Raw genomic sequence first — 15850 nt, forward strand, 5'->3', positions numbered from 1 at the left:
GTATTGACAAAATCCGCAATCACTTAGTTGCCAACCTAATAGTTCGGTATAGAGAGAAACGAGGTCACGGCGTTCGGGACAGCGTTTACAGTGATAAACAAGAGTTGGATCGCACGTTGTTCGAAATCCACGACGGACACAGCTCTAGATAAATTTTATGACGCGCATAAAGCGTCGCGGAAGCACCGGCAAGGTCATAACGAAGTTTAATAGCTCATGAGCAGAGCGTGTCCCACATGCTTGTTAGACAAACATGCAGATAACACGGAATGTTATTTGGAGAAGAGATAAGTGACTTCCAACTGCGAGCTTCCCTCAAACTCTCTCTCGCTTTTCTTATAGAATGTTACACGAGGACTTCCAGCAGAGATGCTGATCCTTCTAGGACGATATTCACCGACTAGACTCGAGAGCCGGATATATAAATTCTGTGATATTCAATTAGCGAGATGTTGTAACAACTCTCATGCGCGGAAACAATATCGGATTTGATAAGAGAACATCAACTTTGAATGATATCTCCTTTTTTTTGGTATTGAAAAGATATCGGTCGAAGTGGATGTTAGAGTCATTTAAATTCGAATCAATAATAAGTAATAATAAATTGAATATATTGCTGTAATCTTTAATCGTCTTTTATATTTATTAAATTACTACATTTTTAATATTGATCTTGCGAAAATGTGATTTATGTTCTAAACAATGCAGTTGTAAGAGTTGCTTTTAAATGTAAAACACAACACAAAAATTTAATTATAGATGTCTTTCAGAAGATAGAAGAATGGTTTTATACATATGTATGCACCAACGTGTACAGTTTATCGTAGAAACACGCAGAAAATTATGTTCAAAGGAACGGTCATTATTTTGAGCGTTCTTCATGGAAATTCTATCACAAGATCTGGAATACACATAGGGCATGTATGCATGTACGACAAACTTCTGTGATGTTTCCAGCAGATCGTTTCAAAGCAACAACTTTACACGCGCTACAAGTATGGTCCGCATTATCGAGATAAGCGTTATTTACTCTCGTTCCTAGCGTGATGGCGAGTACTAACTAATGATGAAGATGTAGATAAATCCCTGGCGTTCATTCTGCGCCAACACTTCAATTTAGAGCTGCTTAATACTTTAATACATAATAAACATTCAATGATACACTACGTATACAATATTTTAGAAAATTCAAATTTTATATTTGTTGAAGGGTTTAATGAAAAGCTGATACAAATGACAAAATCTTAATTAATTTGAGGAATGTATGGATAAATTTAAATTATTACATAAATCTGTATGCTTTCAAGCATCAGCACATTTTAAATATACATTCTATCGCTTAAAATTATCAGGATACTTAATTATTTCTTGACAAAATTTATTTTAGTTACAATATTTTAAATAAATCGGGCTGTAGTTGTTTGTATTCGTTATAATTATCAATATCTCTCCATAAGAAAATTCTCCAAGTAAATATAAATATTATGCATCGTTTCTCGTTACAGAAGAAAAAAAGACGCTTATACTACTTGTGCATTGAGCCTCTCAGTTACCATTTACCATGATAAAGTTACTTAGCAGCCACCATTTTCTTCGAAACGAGCCATTTCACATCGCAATATGAAGCCTGTTTTCATCGCAAATATTCAATATAAACCGAAACGATTTTACACGCCTAGATGCAATGCGTTAACAAAACCGAAATAACCCTCCTCCTGTATCGAATCATAACTTACATACCAATTCTCTAGTTTCGTATTTTTCACTACATCGGTTTCACCGCTGTCAGATCGACCCCTAAGGCAGACAGTGAGACTGAGAGGATTAACGAAGTAAGTGAGCCTAGGTGAACGGAACGCATCAAGATCGACCCAGTTTTGGATAATAATAAGTCGCAGCAAGTGGAACGGATCGGCTGGATAACGTATCGGGGCAGTGGTAAGCTCGGGACGACCGCTATGTTGTATGTAGGGAGGGCAGGTAAGTCGCACGAGGTGCTCGCACGTTCTCTTAAATACTGTTCATAATTTTTTCTCGCCTCCAGATAAGTGTAAACCACCAACGAACTACTCGATCGTCAACCGAGTCCCGGATAACTCATTAAGGATCAAGCAATAGTTTGTCATAGCTGGACTATTTACATTTTATGCATTTATGGGAAATTTGGAAATGGAGGAATATAGAGAATCTCAGATAACATAAAAAATATATAAAATATTCAAAGTAGTACTTTACATAATATTTAATATATAAAATACATAAAATTTCCTACCCCACACTTGTTATTTTAAGGGGGTATTCTAGTCTAGAGGCATGAATTTCGGGTGGTTTTTGTAGCTCTGTACAAACGAAACAAAAAGCATTTTTATTATCCATTTTTTTTTATCATTTGTTTATTGATATTTTAAGATTGCATAAAAATTAACCGAAAAAAACTCAAAATCCACAAAGTTAGGAGCTGGCAAAGTGGGGGTCCAAAAAAGGGTGTCCTGGCGTGCATGATTTCAACCCTTCTAGTCATTTGAAACAAAAAATCCGAACAGGTTCTTAATTAGTATAGATGCCGCTATAGCATGAAACTTGGAAAAGTCAAAAAAATATTCTTTCACAAAATGGCGGCCGTTTGAAAAAAAATTTTTTGGCATGCATTTTTAACAATTCCAAATTTTTTAAAAACAGTAAAATTAAAAACTTTGATCTAAGCGTACTTCAGGCGGTAGGGGAATAAGTAAAGAACATTCGCAGCAAACTTCAAATAAACCGGTTCATTAGAACATGAGATATCGTGCATGCCAACTTGAAAAAGGTAGTATAGAGAAAAACTACTATAAAGTTTTGAGACAAGATTCCGGCAATTTTACTCATAGAATGGTACAGCATACGTACAGATTTTTAATAGGCGATTCTTGCACCATAAAAGAAACGACTTTAGTACATGTAGAACACAGAATTAACGATGAAAGAGAAAAATTCTAAAATACAATAGCCGTCAAGGTTATTAAACGTTATAACGTAATACGATATAATGTTATACGTTATGCCGTAATACCATATAACGTTATACATTATATCGTAATACTACATAACGTTATACGTTACATCGTAATACCACATAACGTTATACGTTATAAGGTAATACTATATACCGCTACACGTGATAACGTAATACTATATAACGTTTTACGTTATATCGTAATACCACATAACGTTATACGTTATAACGTAATACTATATAACGTTATACGTTATAAGATAATACTATATAACTTTAGACAATATAACGTAATACTATATAACGTTATACGTTGTATCGTAATACCACATAACGTTATACGTCATAAGGTAATACTGTATAACTTTATACGACATAACGTAATACTATATAACGTTTTACGTTATATCGTAATACCACATAACGTTATACCTTATATTGTAATGCCACATAACGATATACGTCATAACGTAACACTATATATCGTTATACGTTATATTTAAATACCATATAACGTTATACGTTATAACGTAATACTATATATCTCTATACGTTGTAACATAATACGATATAACGTTATACGTTATAACGTAATACCACATAACGTTATACTTTATAACGTGATACTATATAACGCTTTACGTTATATCGTAATACTACATAACGTTATACGTTATATTTTAATACTATATAACGTCATACGTAATAACGTACTATCATATATCGCAATACATCATAACGTACTACCACATAACGTTATACGTCATAACGTAATACTATATAACAATATACGTTGTATCGTAATACCACATAACGTTATACGTCATAAGGTAATACTGTATAACTTTATACGACATAACGTAATACTATATAACGTTATACGCTATAACGTAATACCACATAACGATATACGTTATATCGTAATACTATATATCGTTATACGTAATATCGTCATACCACATAACGACATACGTTATAGCGTTATACTATATAACGTTATACGTTATAACGTAATACTATATGTCGCTATAAATTATAACGTACTACCACATGCCGTTATTCGTTATAACGTAGTACCACATAACGTTATACGTTATAACGAAATTGTATATAACGTTATACATCATAACGTCATACTCTATAACGTTATACGTTATATCGTAATACTATATATCGTTATACGTAATATCGTCATACCACATAACGACATACGTTATAGCGTTATACTATATAACGTTATACGTTATAACGTAATACTACATAACGTTATACGTTATATCGTAATACCACATAACGTTATACGTTATAAGGTAATACTATATAATGTTACACCTGATAACGTAATACTATGTAACGTTTTACGTTATATCGTAATACCACATAACGTTATACTTTATAACGTAATACTATATATCGTTATACGTTATATCCTAATACCACATAACGTTACACTTTATAACGCAATACTATATAACGTTATACGTTATAACGTAATACTATATAACGTTATACATAATATCTTTATACCACATAACGATATACGACATAGCGTTATACTATATACCGTTATACGTTATAACGTAATACTATATATCGCTATATGTTATATGTTATAACGTAATACCACATAACGTTATACTTTATAACGCATTACTATATATCGTTATACATTATATCGTATTACTATATAACGTTATAAGTTATAATGTAATACAATATAACGTTGTGCGTTACAACGTAATACTATATAACGTTATACGTTATATCGTAATACGACATAACGTTATACGTTATAACGTAATACTATATAACGTTATACATAGTATCCTTATACCACATAACGATATACGTTATAGCGTTATACTATATACCGTTATACGTTATATTGAAATACTATATAACGTTATACGTTATAGCGTAATACTATATATCGCTATATGTTATATGTTATAACGTAATACCACATAACGTTATACTTTATAACGCATTACTATATATCGTTATACGTTATAACGTAATACTATATAACGTTATAAGTTATAATGTAATACAATATAACGTTGTGCGTTACAACGTAATACTATATAACGTTATACGTTATATCGTAATACGACATAACGTTATACGTTATAACGTAACTCTATATATCGCTATACATTCTAACGTAATACCACATAACGTTATACGTTATAACGTAATACTATATAATGTTCTACTTTATTTTGTAATACCACATAACGTTATACGATATAACGTAATACTATATATCGTTATACGTTATATCTTAATACCACATAACGCTATACTTTATAACGCAATACTATATAACGTTATACGTTATAACGTAATACTATGTAACGCTATAACGTAATACAATATAACGTTAGACGTTATATTGTAATACCACATAACGTTATACGTTATAACGTAGTACTATATATCGCTATAAATTATAACGTACTACCACATGTCGTTATTCGTTATAACGTAGTACCACATAACGTTATACTTTATAACGCAATACTATATAACGTTATACGATATATCGTAATACGACATAACGTTATACGTTATAACGTAATACTATATATCGCTATACGTTATAACATAATACGATATAACGTTATACGTTATAACGTAATACCACATAACGTTATACTTTATAACGTAATACTATATAACGTTTTACGTTATATCGCAATACCTCATAACGTTATACGTTATGTTCTAATACTATATAACGTCATACGTTATAACGTAATACTATATATCGCAATACATTATAACGTACTACCACATAACGTTATACGTCATAACGTAATACTATATAACGTTATACGTTGTATTGCAATACAACATAACGTTATACGTCATAAGGTAATACTGTATAACTTTATACGACATAACGTAATACTAAATAACGTTATACGCTATAACGTAATACCACATAACGTCATACGTTATAACGTAATACTATATATCGCTATAAATTATAACGTACTACCACATGTCGTTATTCGTTATAACGTCGTACCACATAACGTTATACGTTATAACATAATACCACATAACGTTATACTTTATAACGTAATACTATATAACGTTATACTGTATAACGTAATACTACATGACGTTATATGTTATAATGTAATACAATATAACGTTGTGCGTTATAACGTAATACCGTATAACGTTGTACGTTATAACGTAATACCACATAACGTTATGCGTTATGTTCTAATACTATATAACGTCATACGTTATATCGTAATACTATATATCGCAATACATTATAACGTACTACCACATAACGTTATACGTCATAACGTAATACTATATAACGTTATACGTTGTACCGTAATACCACATAACGTTATACGTCATAAGGTAATACTGTATAACTTTATACGACATAAGGAAATACTATATAACGTTTTACGTTATATCGTAATACCACATAACGTTATACTTTATAACGTGATACTATATAACGCTTTACGTTATATCGTAATACTACATAACGTTATACGTTATATTTTAATACTATATAACGTCATACGTAATAACGTACTATCATATATCGCAATACATTATAACGTACTACCACATAACGTTATACGTCATAACGTAATGCTATATAACAATATACGTTGTATCGTAATACCACATAACGTTATACGTCATAAGGTAATACTGTATAACTTTATACGACATAACGTAATACTATATAACGTTATACGCTATAACGTAATACCACATAACGTCATACGTTATAACGTAATACTATATGTGGCTATAAATTATAACGTACTACCACATGCCGTTATTCGTTATAACGTAGTACCACATAACGTTATACGTTATAACGTAATACTGCATAACGTTATACGTTATATTGTAATGCCACATAACGATATACGTTATATCGTAATACTATATGTCGTTATACGTAATATCGTCATACCACATAACGTTATACGTTATAACGTAATACTATATAACGTTATACGTTATATCGTAATACCACATAACGTTATACGTTATAAGGTAATACTATATAATGTTACACCTGATAACGTAATACTATATAACGTTTTACGTTATATCGTAATACCACATAACGTTATACGTTATAAGGGTAATACTATATATCGTTATACGTTATATCCTAATACCACATAATGTTATACTTTATAACGCAATACTATATAACGTTATACGTTATGGGGTAATACTATATAACGTTATTCGTTATAACGAAATCGTATATAACGTTATACATCATAACGTAATACTATATAACGTTACACATTATGGCGGAATACTATATAACGTGATACGTTATATTATAATGCCACATAACGATATACGTTATAACGTAATACTATATTACGTTATACGTAATATCGTAATACCATATAACGATATACGTTATAGCGCAATACCATATATCGTTATACTGCATAACTTTATACGCTATGACGTAATACCACATAACGTTATACGTAATAAGGTAATACTGTATAACATTATACGATATAACGTAATAATATATAACGTTATACTATATAACGTTATACGTTATGACGTAATACCACATAACTTTATACGTCATAAGGTAATACTGTGTAACTTTATACGATATAACGTAATACTATGTAACGTTATACGTCATAACGTAATACAATATAACGTCATACGTTATATCGTAACTCTATATATCGCTATACATTCTAACGTAATACCACATAACGTTATACGTTATAACGTAATTCTATATAATGTTATACTTTATTTTGTAATACCACATAACGTTATACGTTGTGACGTAATACTATATAACGTTATACGGTATATCTTAATACCACATAACGTTACACGATGTAGCGTAATACTATATATCGTTATACGTTATATTTTAATACTGTATAACGTTATGCAATATAGCGTAATAGTATATACCGTTCTACGTTATATTTTAATACTATATAACGCTATACGTTATAACGTAATACTATATAACGTAATAAGTTTAGTGTAATACAATATAACGTTATACGATATAACGTAATACTATATAACGTTATACGTAATACCCTTATACTACATAACGATATACGTTATAGCGTTATACTATATGTCGTTATACGTTTTATTTAAATACTATATAACGTTATACGTTATAGCGTAATACTATATATCGCTATACGTTATACGTTATAACGTAATACCACATAACGGTATACTTTATAACGCATTACTATATATCGTTATACGTTATATCGTCATACTATGTAACGTTATACGTTATAACGTAATACTATATAACGCTCTACGTTACATTGTAATGCCACATAACGGTATAAGTTATAACGTTATACTATATAACGTTATACATTACATCGTAATACCACATAACGTTATACGTTATAACGTAATACTATATAACGTTATAAGTCATATCTTCATACCACATAACGTTATACGTTATGAGGTAATACTATATAACTTTAGACGATTTAGCGTAATACTATATAACGTTATACGTTATAAGGTGATACTATATAACTTTAGACGATTTAGCGTAATACTATATAACGTTATACGTAATAACGTAATACTATATAACGTTCTACGTTATATGGTAATGTCACATAACGATAAACGTTATAACGTAATACTATATAACGTTACTCGTGATAACCTAATACTATATAACGTTTTACGTTATATCGTAATACCACATAGCGTTATACGTTATGACGTAATACTATATAACGTTATACGATATATGTTAATACCACATACCGACATACGTTATAACGTAATAACATATAACATTATAACCCAATTATATATAACGTTATATCGTAATTCTATATAACGTTATGCGTTATATCGTAACACAACATAACGTTATACGTTATAACGTAATACTATTTGACCTCGTACGTTATAACGTAATACCACGTAACGTTATACGTTATAACGTAATACTATATATCGCTATGCGTTATAACGTAATACTATATAACGTTATACATTACATCGTAATACTACATAACGTTATACGTTATATCGTAATACCACATAACGTTATACGTTATAACGTAATACTATATATCGCTATGCGTTATAACGTAATACTATATAACGTTATACGTTATATCGTAACACCACATAACGTTATACGTTTTATCGTAGTTCCACTTAACGTTATACGTTATAGCGTAATGCTATATAACGTTCTACGTTATATTGTAATACCACATTACGTTATACGTTATAACGTAATACTATATATCGTTATACGTTGTATTTTAATAGTATATAACGTTATACGTTATAACGTAATGCTATCTAACGTTACACGTGATAACGTAATACTATATGACGTTTTACGTTATATTTTAGTACTATATAACGTTATACGTTATAACGTAATGCTATCTAACGTTACACGTGATAACGTAATACTATATAACGTTACACATTATGGCGGAATACTATATAACGTGATACGTTATATTATAATGCCACATGACGATATACGTTATAACGTAATAATATATAACGTTATACGCTATGTCATAATACCACGTAACGTTATACGTTGTATCGTAATACTATATAACGTTATACGCTATGCCATAATACCACATAACGTTATACTTTATAACGTAATACTATATAACGTTATACTTTATATTGTAATACCACATAACGTTATACGTTATAACATAATACTATATAACCTTATACGTTATATCTTCATACCTCATAAAGTTATACGTTATAACGTAATATTATATAACACTATACGCTATAACGTAATACTATATAACGTTATACATTATGGCAGAATACTATATAACGTTATACGTTATATTATAATGCCACATGACGATATACGTTATAACGTAATACTATATAACGTTATACGCTATGCCATAATACCACATAACGTTATACTTTATAACGTAATACTATATAACGTTATACGTTATATTGTAATACCACATAACGTTATACGTTATAAGGTAATACTATATAACTTTAGACGATTTAGCGTAATACTATATAACGTTATACGTTATAACGTAATACTATATAACGTTTTACGTTATATTGTAATACCACATAACGTTATACGTTATAACGTAATACTATATAACGTTATAAGTAATATCTTCATACCACATAACGTTATACGTTATAAGGTAATACTATATAACTTTAGACGATTTAGCGTAATACTATATAACGTTATACGTTATAACGTAATACTATATAACGTTCTACGTTATATGGTAATGTCACATATCGATATACGTTATAACGTAATACTATATAACGTTACTCGTGATAACCTAATACTATATAACGTTTTACGTTATATCGTAATACCACATAGCGTTATACGTTATGTCGTAATACTATATAACGTTATACGATATATGTTAATACCACATACCGACATACGTTATAACGTAATAATATATAACATTATAACCTAATTATATATATCGTTATAACGTAATTCTATATAACGTTATGCGTTACATCGTAACACAACATAAAGTTATTCGTTATAACGTAATACTATTTGACCATGTACGTTATAACGTAATACCACATACGTCATACGTTATAACGTAATAGTATGTAACGATATACGTTATATTGTAATGCCACATAACGATATACGTTATAACGTAATACTATATTACGTTATACGTTACATCGTAATCCCAGATAACGTTATACGTTATAAGGTAATACTATATAACGTTGCACATGATAACGTAATACTATATAACGTTTTCCGTTACATTGTAATGCCTCATAACGATATACGTTATAACGTAATACCACATAACACTATACGTTATAACGTAATACCATATAACGTTATACGTTATAATACAATACTATATAACGTTACACGTGATAGCGTAATACTATATATCGCTATACGTTTTAACGTAATACTATATAATATTATACGTAATAACGTAATACCACATAACGTTATACTTTATAACGTAATACTATATAACGTTATACGTTATAACGTATTGCCACATAACGTTATACTCTATAACGTAATAATATATAACGTTGTAACGTAATACCACATATCGTTATACGTTATAACGTAATACCACATAACACTATCCGTTATAACGTAATACCATATAACGTTATACGTTATAATGCAATACTATATAACGTTACACGTTATAACGTAATACTATATATCGCTATACGTTTTAACGTGATACTATATAATATTATACGTAATAACGTAATACCACATAACGGTATACTTTATAACGAAATAATATATAACGTTATACGCTATAACGTAATAGTATATAACGGTATACTTTATAACGTAATACTATATAACGTTATACGTTATAACGTAATACCACATAACGTTATACTTTATAACGTAGTACTATATATCGCTATTTGTTATAATGTAATACTATATAACGTTATACGTTATATCGTAATACTACATAACGTTATACGTTATATCTTCATACCTCATAAAGTTATACGTTATAACGTAATACCACATAACGTTATACGTTATAACGTAATACTATATAACGTTCTACGTTATATTGTAATGCCACATAACGTTATACGATAGATCGTAATACCATATAACTTTACACGTTATAAGGTAATACCACATAACGTTATACATTATAACGTAATACTATATATCCCTATACGTTATAACGTAATACTATATAACGTTATACTTTATAAGGTAATACTGTATAACGTTATACGTTATATCGTACTACCACATAATGTTACACGCTATAGCGTAACACCACATAACGTTATAGGTTATAACGTAATTCTATGTAACTTTATACGTTATATCGTAACACCACATAACGTAATACGTTATATCGTAGTTCCACTTAACGTTATACGTTATAATGTAATACTATATAACGTTATACGTTTTAAGGTAATGCTATATAACGTTACACGTGATAACGTAATACTGTATAACGTTCTACGTTATATTGTAATGTCACAAAACGATATACGTTATAACGTAATACTATATAACGTTATACGTTATATCGTAATACCACATAATGTTATACGTTAAAGCGTAATACTATATAACGTTTTACGTTATATCGTAATACCACATAACTTTACATGTTATAAGGTAATACAATATAACTTTATACGTTATAACGTAATACTATATATCGTTATACGATATAACGTAATACCACAAAACGATATACGTTATAGTGTAATAGTATATATCGTTATACGTTATATTTTAATACTATATATCGTTATACGTTATAACGTAATACCATATATCGCTATACGCTTTAACGTAATACTATATAATATTATACGTAATAACGTAATACTATATAACGTTATACGTTATAAGGTAATGCTATATAACGTTACACGTGATAACGTAATACTGTATAACGTTTCGTTATATCGTAATACCACATAACGTTTTACGTTATAACGTAATACTATATAACGTAATACATTTTGGCGGATTACTATATAACGTTATACGTTATATTATAATGCCACATGACGATATACGTTATAACGTAATACTATATAACGTTATACGCTATGTCATAATACCACATAACGTTATACGTTATAACGTAATGCTACATAACCTTATACGTTACATCTTCATACCTCATAAAGTTATACGTTATACCGTAATACCACATGATGTTATACGTTATAACGTAATATTATATATCGTTATAAGTTATATTTTAATACTACATATCGTTACACGTTATAACGTTATACTATATATCGTTATACGTTATATTTCAATACTATATAACGTTATACGTTATAACGTAATACTATATATCGCTATATGTTTTGACGTAATATTATATAATGTTATACGTTATTACGTAATACCACATAACGATATACTTTATAACGTAATACTATATATCGGTATACGTTATAATGTAATACTATATAACGTTATACGTTGTAAGGTAATGCTATATAACGCTATACGCTATATTGTAATGCGACAAAACGATATGCGTTATAGCGAAATACTATATAACCTTATACGTTACATCGCAATATCACATAACGTTATACGTTATAACGTAATACTATATAACGTTCTACTTTATATTGTAATGTCACAAAACGATATACGTTATAAAGTAATACTATATAACGTTATACGTTATATCATATTATCACATAACGTTATACGTTAATACGTAATACTATATAACGTTCTACCTTATGTTGTAATGTCACATAACGATATACGTTATAACCTAATACTATATATCGTTATACGTTATATTTTATTACTATATAACGTTATACATTATAACATAATACTATATAACCTTACACGTTATATCTTCATTCCTCAAAACGTTATACGTTATAACGTAATACTATATGACGCTATACGTTATAACGTAATACTATATAACGTTATACGTTATATCGTAACACCACATAACGTTATTCGTTACATCCCTATACTGTATAACGTTTTACGATATAACGTTATTCTACATAATTGTATACGTTATAACGTAAGGCTACGTAATGTTATACGATATAACGTAATGCTACATAACGTTATACGTTATAGCCTAATACTATATATCGTTATACGTTATATTTTAATACTATATAACGTTATACTATATAACGTAATACTATATAACGTCCTACGTTATATCGTAATACCGCATAAAGTTACACGTTATAAGGTACTACTATATAACGTTACACGTGATAACGTAGTACTATACAACGTTACACGTTATGATGTAATACTATATAACGTTATACGTTGTAACGAAATACTATATAACGTTATGCGTTGTATTGTAATGCCACATAACGTTATACGTTATATCCCAATACCACATAGCGTTATTCGTTATATCGTTATACTATATAACGTTATACGATATAACGTTATTCTATATAATTGTATACGTTATATCGTAATGCAACGTAATGTTATACGATATATCGTAATGCTACATAATATTATACCTTATGTCGTTACACTATATAACGTTGTACGTTATATCGCTATAATACATCGCGTTATACGTTATATCGTAATACTACATAACGTTATACGTTATGAGGTAATACTACATAACGTTACACGTGATAACGTAATATTATATAACGTTTTACGTAATATCGTAATACCACATAACGATATACGTTATAAGGTAATGCTATATAACGTTATACGTTATATCGTAATATCACATAACGTTACACGTTACAACGTAATACTATATAACGTTCTATTTTATATTGTAATGTCACATAACGATATACGTTATAAAGTAATGCTATATAACGTTCTACGTAATATCGTAATACCACATAACGTTATACGTTATAAGGTAATACTATATAACGTTATACGTTATATCGTAATATCACATAACGTTACACGTTACAACGTAATACTATATAACGTTCTACTTTATATTGTAATGTCACATAACGATATACGTTATAAAGTAATACTATATAACCTTATACGTTATATCTTCATACCTCATAACGTTATACGTTATAACGTAATACTATGTAACGTTATACGCTATATCGTAACACCACAAAACGTTATACGTTTTATCGTAGTTCCACTTATCGTTATACGTTATAGCGTAACGCTATATAACGTTCTACGTTATACTGTAATGTCACATAACGATATACGCTATAACGTAATACTATATAACGTTATACGTTACATTGTAATACCACATTACGTTATACGTTATAACGTAATACTATATATCGTTATACGTTATAACGTAATACTATATAACGTTATACGTTATAACGTAATGCTATCTAACGTTACACGTGATAACGTAATACTATATAACGTTACACATTATGGCGGAATGCTATATAACGTTATACGTTATATTATAATGCCACATGACGATATACGTTATAACGTAATACTATATAACGTTATACGCTATGCCATAATACCACATAACGTTATACTTTATAACGTAATACTATATAACGTTATACGTTATATCGTAATACTACATAACGTTATACGTTATATCGTTATACTGTATAACGTTATACGTTATAACCTAATGCTACATAACGTTATACGTAAATATCGTAATGCCACATAACGTCATACGTTATACAGTAATACTACATTATGTCATACGTTATAACGTTATACTACATGACGTTAAACGTTATAAAGTAATACAATATAACGTTATACGTTATAACGTAATACTATATAACATTATACGTTAGAGCGTAGTAGTACATAACTTTATGCGTTATAACATAATAGTACATAACGTTATACGTTATAATACAATAGTTCATAACGTTATACGTTATAAACTAATGCTACACAACGTTATACGTTATATCTTAATACTACATAACGTTATACGTTATAACATAATACTGCATAACGTTATAAGTTATAACACAATAGTACATAACGTTATACGTTATAACCTAATGCTACACAACGTCATACGCTATATCGTAATACTACATAACGTTATACGTTATAACACAATAATACATAACGTTATACGTTATAACCTAATGCTACATAACGTTATACGTCATAACGTAATACTACATAACGTTATACGTCATAACACAATAGTACATAACGTTATACGTTATAACCTAATGCTACACAACGTTATACGTTATATCGTAATACTACATAACGTTATACGTTGTATCGTTATACTACATAGCGTCATACGTTTTATCGTTATACTACATAACGTTATA

This window comes from Bombus pyrosoma, linkage group LG1 (assembly GCF_014825855.1).
Source record: "Bombus pyrosoma isolate SC7728 linkage group LG1, ASM1482585v1, whole genome shotgun sequence".
In the NCBI taxonomy this organism is placed as follows: Eukaryota; Metazoa; Arthropoda; class Insecta; order Hymenoptera; family Apidae; genus Bombus; species Bombus pyrosoma.